Here is a 9,750-nt window from a genome sequence, read left to right as displayed (position 1 = left end):
TGGCGCTACCAAAAGTCAACAGCTTCAAAATTTTATCAAAAACAAAACAAAACAGACTTAAACTTTACGTTACTAAAATGAGAGAAAATAATTCTTACAAAGCATATGTTTAAATAACATCCTTTGTTTTAGATGAACTTGGGAATTGTGTATATTGAAATCGTTACAAAATAGTTTCTATAACAATGTAAATAGAAATTAAGAAACATTATTAAGAAACAGTTACATGAATTCTTTATTTAAAAGAACACTAAATATAAATTACGTTTGTTTATATCATAAATACGTGACATCTTTTGGTAAACGTAGCTTATGCTTAATTTAAACAGCAGATAACATCGACAACGACGTCTATTAAACAATGTCATATGTTTTTTTTTTCTTTAGACGGTAGGTAATTCCACATCAAACCGTTATGATACAGGGGGCAATTTATATACAACTAAATTAAATTCATATACAACTAAATTAAATTCTGTAATTCTAGTAAAAAGCTGAATGGACATAGTATCATACCCTCAAAAAGGTTTCTTTAAAATACGAATTCTAAATGACATTTAAAACAAAGTTTTAACAGTGCACCAATGCTTTACTTCATACAAGCCGATGCCATGCATTACTTGATACTTGCCGATGAGTATAATACTGTTTACGTTGATATATAAATATATATATATATATATTTCGTATGTTTGATTATCATACCAAATCCGTAAAATTTGCTTTGATTGATGCCATATTTGTCCGAAAATTGCAACACTTTGATTTGTAATGCAAATACCAGATGAAAGAAGGCGGGGACGTTTTGCATATGTCGTACTCGTGCACTGCATTCTTCATTATCGGATCGCCAATATTATATATTTCCCTTTATATCTAACAACAGGCAGTGTCTAACCCAACTCTCGTACCATTTCTGATCATGCGAGTCTAAGAAACACGATAGCGCTTGCCTCGCGCATCCATTATCAAGCCGATCATGACTCGTGCAAGCGTGTGTCTCAGACACATTTATATACAACTAAATTAAATTCATATACTACGAATTCTAAATGACATTTAAAACAAAGTTTTAACTGTGCACCAATGCTTTACTTCATACAAGCCGATGCCATGCATTACTTGATACTTGCCGATGAGTATAATAATGTTTATGTTGATATGTAAATATATATATATATATATATTTCGTATGTTTGATTATCATACCAAATCCGTCAAATTTGCTTTGATTGATGCCATATTTTGTCCGAAAATTGCAACACTTTGATTTGTAATGCAAATACCAGATGAAAGAAGGCGGGGACTTTTTGCATATGTCGTACTCATGCACTGCATTCTTTATTATCGGATCGCCAATATTATATATTTCCCTTTATATCTAACAACAGGCAGTGTCTAACCCAACTCTCGTACCATTTCTGATCATGCGAGTCTAAGAAACACGATAGCGCTTGCCTCGCGCATCCATTATCAAGCCGATCATGACTCGTGCAAGCACGTGTCACAGACTAGCAATACCGTCTTAAATAATATAAACAAATGTTTAATTTTAAGATACAATATTGTAAGATAAAACTTCGAAATACCGTCCCGAACTTCCATATGTTTATTTAATATCACTTATTTTAATATTATTCAGGCAACACGTTATGTAAAACTGCGGGTGATCAAAAAGAGAAGTGGGATGTTGAGTCTCCTATACACTATACATGTCCGTTGCGTAACCTGGTTGATTGTACTGGAATTATTTCCGGCTAGTACAGAGGGGTTAAATCTGATATGTCTGGGAAATGTTTATAGATTCTCAGCAGGTAGCGGTGATGTTTAATTTATTCTCGAACAGGAGCTGCTTGTATTATGTAAGAGTTATCGTACTGTATTCGAGAGTTTATCAGAAGATACATTAATCTTGTGTCTGGAAAATGTTTTAGTCGTTGTTGCGAACTTGTTTAGCTTTGGTGGTTTAAATAACCAACCTAACAGACTTTAGGGTAAAAGCTTTGAATAAGCTTTGGTACGATGGTAACTACAATTGTTATAATTATCCGACTTTTGTGCATTTGATGACAATAAAATTGTATAGTGTACAGTTTGTTCTTATTTATAGTTGTAAATTTATAAGACGTTAATTATTAGTTCAACAATAACTGCAATATATACAACGAATAAAAAATGACAAATTGATCACTGCAACACATTTCTACCATATAATCGCTTACCGATGATAAGAAACCAACTCAAAGAAATACTTATTAAAGTATATTCTATTGTTGCACATAAAAAACAACATGTGCATGTACTTTCAAATGTGTTGATCCAATATATAGATCCAATTTTCGTTGAAGAGAAGGTATGTGCAAATGCAAGTAAAAACTTTGACCAGGAATGGCTACATTTTGCAAGAATTGTTAAATATTCCTTCCTTGTCCTACACGTATTAAAAGTCTGCTTCATAGCAATTAATTATTTTTTTTCTGAATAAATGTTATACCTAAGTGGTCATTCAAAATTTACAAAACAGCACAATCTATTGATGTTTCAAAGGAAAAATACATTTGTATGAACCGTTAAAACAATACGTAGTTTATAAACTGACTGATTGATTATGCATATGCAAGCTCAGTCGCAATGTATATGTATGCATTTCATTAAGTTGTGCAAATTAACACAAACCTCGATCAGCATTTACACAAACACATGCAATATTTAGGAAATTACTATGACTTCTTTAGGGTATAACTATTTGCGAGAAGTTCAGTGCTCCAGATAGGCCTAAATGGAAGGGCGCCCCTCCCTGCCCTTCCAAAACCCCGCCCTGCCCTTCCGATGCCCCGCGCTGCCCTTTTATAAAAAATAATATATATATATTTATTTAAGACATATTATAGTTGATACATCTCTTTTTACATTGTAATTAATGTATTCCTCATTGTAGACATTTTATTTGCATGGTTTAATAATAATGGTAATAATATATTCTAACAATTATTTATAACATAAAACTTAATATGCATCGAGGAGCATTCCAGATACGACTACGCGCTCGAAAGTGCCCTTTTGACACAATTTTGCACGTTGAAAGTGCCCTTTTGACAATAAAGCCCCCTTTGCCCTTTTCAAATTATAGCTGGAGCACTGTGACATGATGTTTGAGTGTTTATACAACAATCAATTTAGCCACGCTTGCAATGCAAATGACACGACATTGTACATGCTGCATAATTTTCCCGCCCTTTTTATTGCGACAACGAATCAACAGGAAATAAATTAGCAATGTTTATTTCAAGCTAGAATTTGATAATGTTGCGATAACATTTACATTTGGAAGTGTGTTGTTGGATTACAAACGTGTTTAAATTACATTCTGGAGTGGGTTTCGGATTACAAATTTCAGATTTCAACAAAAACATTAACAGGTGCATAATGAATTCAACTATAATTGGTATTGCGTCGAATACATGTTTTGACAGTTTACTACATGAAATGGACAATTTCCACGAGGATTACAGCCGGTTGCATTGATCACTCAACTGGTGAAGATTCCTCTGGCAATTACATGTACCTCACTAGTCCTCTGCATGATTTAACTACAGGTATTGCATGCCTTCGAGAACTGTCGCTCATAAAGAATGCGCTCCCATTGGTCAATATTGATTGTCCAATACAATGACACTCCGCCTTTAGGTGGGTTTTAGTTGGGTAAAGCGATACATCTAATTGACAGAGGATCGTAAATCGGCTTTCAACATTTTCGGCGAAGTCATCATCGCTTTGATCATCAAAGTGGCTAATTGCAGTACCTGCAAAAATACACCGATCGTAAACATTCAGGCGCCATTTCGAAATTCAAGAGCCCCAGCGAGGGACTGTGAAAGCAATGTGACCAATACCCATAACAATTTTAGTGTCAACGTTCTTTTCGATTGTTAAAATGAATTATTGCTTGATTTATAACTATTGCTTCAGTATTGATAAAACTTAAAGGGACTTGTTGACTAGGGGTGTGGCCAAAGCCCAAGTTACGTTAACAGCAAGGTTCGTTTTCTTTCTTGGAACGTTGAAGGGTTAAGGAGTAAGGTTTCTTCGTCAGACTGTGTAAAACTTTTTTCAAATTACGACATTGTATCATGCCAAGAGACATGGAGCCAAAATTCTACCTATTGTGATAAGTATTTAAACAAATTTATACAATACGAGTGTAATGCAAAACTCTCAGTCATAGGTGGTCGCCCAATGGGAGGTGTATCTGTTTTTGTACGGCGTTCATTTAGCCAACTGGTGAGAAGAGTTTGTGACAATTTTGAATTTGGGGTAATTTTGATCCTTGATAAGAGCTTATTAGGTCTGGAAATTGATTGTGTGATTTGTGCATTATATTTTCCTCCGCAAGAGTCGCCCTTTTATCAGAATGTAAAGCAATCAGCTTGGCGATTGTTAGAAGAAACTCTCATAAACAATGATTTGTTAAGGTTGGGTTTAATACTAAATGGTGACTTAAATTCACGTACTGGGCACGAAATGGACTATGAAGAATTTGACTATGTTAATGTTCCAGAGCTACATGAGTTTACAGATATATTTGAGAATGAAATTTCATTACCACGAAATTCGCGTGACAACGTAGTCAATAGGTTTGGAAAGGATCTTTTGGCTTTCTGTAGAATGTATGCTTGCTTGATTGTAAATGGCAGACGTGGGAAGGATGCATGTGTTGGAGACTTTACGTTTATTAATCAAAATGGCTGTAGTACTATAGACTATTTTATAGTATCAGAGATTTTGATGAAACTTGTAGCAGATTTTGATATTTTGTCTATACCTGAAAGTTGTCACATGCCAATTTCAATGGTAATGAATAGTGCTATAGACCATAAGCAGTCAGAATCCTCTGCTGACGAAACATATACGTATTATAAATGGAACACTGGCGAAAGCTATGGCGAAAATGTTTCTGACAAAGTTATAGCAGGGTCGTTTGCAGCGCTTGATAGCTTGATTGATGACACACATGTAAGAGTGAATGATGTTTTAAATGCCTTTGAAAATGTTCTTCTATCTTGCTCAGATTTTTTAAAATGTACAAATCGTAGACATAAACGTGACATAGGTAAAACTTGGTTTGATAAAAACTGTAAAGTGCCGAAACGTACTGCCAGCCACAGCTTGAAAACCTTTCGGGCTAGCAGAAAGGTAGAGGACTTGAATAAATATATCACAGACAAAAAACACTTCAAACTAACATGTATAAATAAAAAACGTGCATATGAAAAACAATTTATTGCTAAACTAGAGGGCTCAGTAAATAACGCAAAGTCGTTCTGGTCTCAAATTAAATCTCTAACAAGTACTAAAAAACAAGTAAACTCAAATATAACACCTAAACAATGGTATGACCATTTTCAGGAGTTGTTTGCTAATGAAAGTAACGAAGAACAAAATACAGAAACCATTGACCAAAATCATGATCAAACAGATGAAATAGATCCCATTCACGAAATGATATTAAATTCCCCTATAACAGACGAGGAAATCACCGAAAGCGTTAAAAGCTTAAACTGTAAGAAAGCTGCAGCTGGTGATCTTACTGCACAGCATTTTAAATATGCAATGCCAGCACTTTTACCATACCTACGTAAGTTATTCAATCGCTTGTTTACTAATAAGGAATTTCCTGAGGCTTGGTCAAAATCGATACTAATTCCTATCCATAAAAAAGGAAGCATTAATTCACCAGATAATTATAGGGGTATTGCTCTGCTAGATATTTTTAGCAAGATATATATCTCAATACTGACAAAAAGGCTTACATTTTATTCCGATGCTTTGTCTAAACTATCTGAAGCACAATCTGGCTTTCGTGCTGGGTATTCAACAACAGATAATGCTTTTGTTTTATACTCTCTCGTGACTAAATATTTAAGTAGAAAACGCAGACCAATATACGTGGCTTTTATCGATTTCAAAAAGGCATTTGACTCAGTAAATAGGGGTATATTAATTGAAGTCTTAAGAAAGAACAATATACGAGGTAATTTATTAAACGCGGTACAAGCTATATATTCTTCTGTCAAGGCAGTCGTTCGATTACAGTCCACGTATACAGAGTCTTTCGAATGTCCGATAGGACTAAGACAAGGTTGTAGTTTAAGCCCCATTTTATTTGCAATGTTTATAAATGAGCTTCATGATGTCATGGTTGCAAATGAAATAAGAGGAATTCAGTTATTTCCAGAACTTATAGAAATATGTATGTTGATGTTTGCTGACGATATTGCTTGTATCTCAGATACAGTAGTAGGTTAACAGAAGCAACTGAATGTGCTACACACTTTTTGCCAAAATAATAAATTGACTGTTAACACAAAAAAGACAAAAGTTATGGTTTTTAAAAATGGTGGTCCGCGTTCAATAAGGGAAAAGTGGGTTTATAATGGCAACAATCTAGAAGTTACCAATGGATTCTGTTATGTTGGTGTATTTTTCACAAATCGACTTTCGCTATATAAAATGGCAGAAAATATGTGTGCCAAAGCTCAAAGAGTTCTGGCTCATTTATTTAATTCTTTTGGCGAATTGCCATACCTACCTGCAAAGACATTTTTCAAAGTTTTTGATGCAAAAATATGTCCTATTCTAATGTATGGTTCAGAAATATGGGGTTTGAAACCAAGGCAATGCGTTGAACATGTACAAATGTATGCATGTAAACGATTCCTTAATGTAAGTCAAGGAGCATGTAACGATGCGGTTCTAGGAGACCTTGGCCGTTTTCTCATGCACATATTTACTGCAAAACGGTGCATAGCTTATTGGTTAAGAATACTTTCATTGCCTGATTCAAGATATGTTAGGAGTTGTTACAATATGCTAAAATATTATGATTATATCGGCCATTGCAACTGGGTTACAGACATTAAACATGTCTTATACTCAAGCGGTTTTGGCTATGTCTGGGAAAATCAAGGTGTTTTAAACAATAGACATTTTTTGTTAATGTTTTTAAATAGATTAAAAGACCAGTATATTCAAACTTGGAGGGGCAATGTTGCTACCAACGCCAAACTAGCCTTTTATATGGACTTCAAACAAATATATTCTAGGGAATCATACATTGATGTTGTAGACGTTTCTAAGTTTAGGAAAGCTCTAGCCATGTTTAGAAGTTCGTCTCATAGCCTTATGGTAGAGAAAGGTAGATATCATAATATTGGTAGAGAAGAGAGAACATGTGTTTTCTGTGAAATCGTCGTCGAAGACGAATTCCACTTTGTTTTGATCTGTCCATTGTACGAAAGTATTCGTCAGATATATATTCCTCAATACTATTTACAAAACAAACACTAATTCAATTTTATAAATTTACTTTGCTCTACAGATATGGCAACAATCCGTAACCTAGCTATGTATATATACTATGCTTTCATGCAACGAGATGAATTCATGAAGGGTACAGAGTAACTCATCATCATTGCTTATATATACTTTGCATTTTTTGTTTATTATGCGCGTATAGTAATGAGAAACTGTGTAGACATATAAACATGCACTTTTATTTGCCAATTATATATATATATATATACATATACTATGCTTTCATGCAACGAGATGAATTCATGAAGGGTACAGAGTAACTCATTATCATTGCTTATATATACTATGCATTTTTTGTTTATTATGCGCGTATAGTAATGAGAAACTGTGTAGACATATAAACATGCACTTGTATTTGCCAATTTTATGTCAAATAATGTTTTGATGTTGATGTTTGTTATTTATAGAATTATAACAATGTGTACCAGTTTTGTTTTAGTGTATTTGTCTAATGTAACTGTGAATTATGTATCCTGTCATATTATAAAAGCAAAATATGGACAACCCATATCGGACGCCTCAAACTAGAGGCATGCGGCGTGGATCCTCCATATTTACTCTATGTTTATTCATTGAGAATACATTGTCATTTTATAAGATCTCCTTAATTCGAATATGTTCTATCCTTGACTAACCATTGTATATTATATGTTGTATATGGGCCGGTGGCCTTATGTACGAAATAAAGAATTGGAATTGGTTGACAGTTTTTAAAAATGAAAATTGTCCGACCTTTTTTCATTGATTCAAAAAATAAATTAACAATGTACATCAGTGAGCGAAATAACACTAATGAAGAAGGTTCATACTTAAAAGACATGTTCGTTTATAAATAGTCATCGTTTGAAATTGATAAAATTATAAAGCCTTACACACGCGAAATGATTGAATAATTTTGAGAGTTTTTTGTTACCGTTTTATTGTGTTACAATATGTGGATTATTTATATGAAGTATACAATTACTGTAGCCTTATGTAAGCATGGATGACTGAGTGGTTTCAGCGCAAGTATTTTACTCCAAGGGTCAGTGGTTCAAGCCCAGGTGAGTGTAACTTTTTTTCTTACTTTAATTGTATTCTTGATTTATACACAGGTGGAAGTAACGGACCCTGGATAGTATATGTGCCCAGGAGCCCAATATATTGAACTAAATATATAAAATCATGTTTTATGAGAAAAAAAAATGAAAAAGAGCCATGAAAAAAAGTCCACACCCTCTGATATTGGAATCATAACTATGATTCCAATATTAGAGGGTGGGGGTTCTTTTATCATTTTTTTTTCAATTGTTCTCTCATTAAACATGATTTTATATATTTATTTGAATATATTGGGCTCCTGGGCCCATAAAATATCCAGGGTACGTTACTTCCACACGTGGTTTTATACTGGAGCTTGTTAGTTCCAATGTTTATGTATATCAATTTAATGCATTTAGTGACAAACTTCAAAACATGTAAAAATCTGTGTATAAGTCCCTTTAACACAACTTAAAATACAAAACATGAATATATCAGTTATATTGATATTACAATTCATTCTAATTAGACACAGTGCTTTTTTCACCTTAGAGAAAAAAGATGGCAGGGTCATTCAGATGGGGAAGTAGATTTTTAGATAAGTATTATTTCATGTTGCGATACTTTGTTAATTATTTTACTACACAAGCAAAATATTATTATGATTCAACTTGCTTATATGAAGTTGTTGCTATTTTTACAACATGCCTCTAAACTCTTTTTTCCAAATAAAGTCAACTTTTTTCAAATTAAAGGGGCCGTCCCAACAGATAAAGCGTTGTATCGACGCGAAACGATATTTTGGGAAACTACGAGGATTGCTTATATAGCTATAAAATACATCTGCTCAAAACCTGAGCGTGGATGGTCGAGTGGTCTAGAAGGGAGTTTTTTACTCCAGGACTGCGGGAATCCAGGGGTCAGTGGTTCGAGCCCTGTTGAGGTTTACTTTTTTTCCTTTTTTTAAATTGTATTCTTGTTTTTTAACAGGGGATTTTTAGTTTAAATGTTTAAATTTATCAATATAAAGCATTTAAAGCATTTAATGACAAGCTTCAATACATGCCAAAATATGTTGGACGGCCCCTTTAGAGATTACATTAAAAGGGGAATTTAAGGCTATTATAGGAGAAATAAACTTTTTAAGCAGTGGAATGAGGTCGAATTTCGGGCCCAAATTAGTCCTAAAGAATCACTGATACACAACAGTTCCATTCCAAATCATCTGAAAGTCAAACCATCAATTGGAAATATTGAGACTGGACTTTGGAAAAAGATACATTTGGCAATAACTTCATTCAAAAGAACCCCATATTAAATAAAGAAGCGCGCTTGTTCTTTTGTCATCGTCAATAA

Source organism: Dreissena polymorpha, chromosome 11 (assembly GCF_020536995.1).
Source record: "Dreissena polymorpha isolate Duluth1 chromosome 11, UMN_Dpol_1.0, whole genome shotgun sequence".
Classification (NCBI taxonomy): Eukaryota; Metazoa; Mollusca; class Bivalvia; order Myida; family Dreissenidae; genus Dreissena; species Dreissena polymorpha.
Note: the sequence above shows the minus strand (reverse complement) of the source record.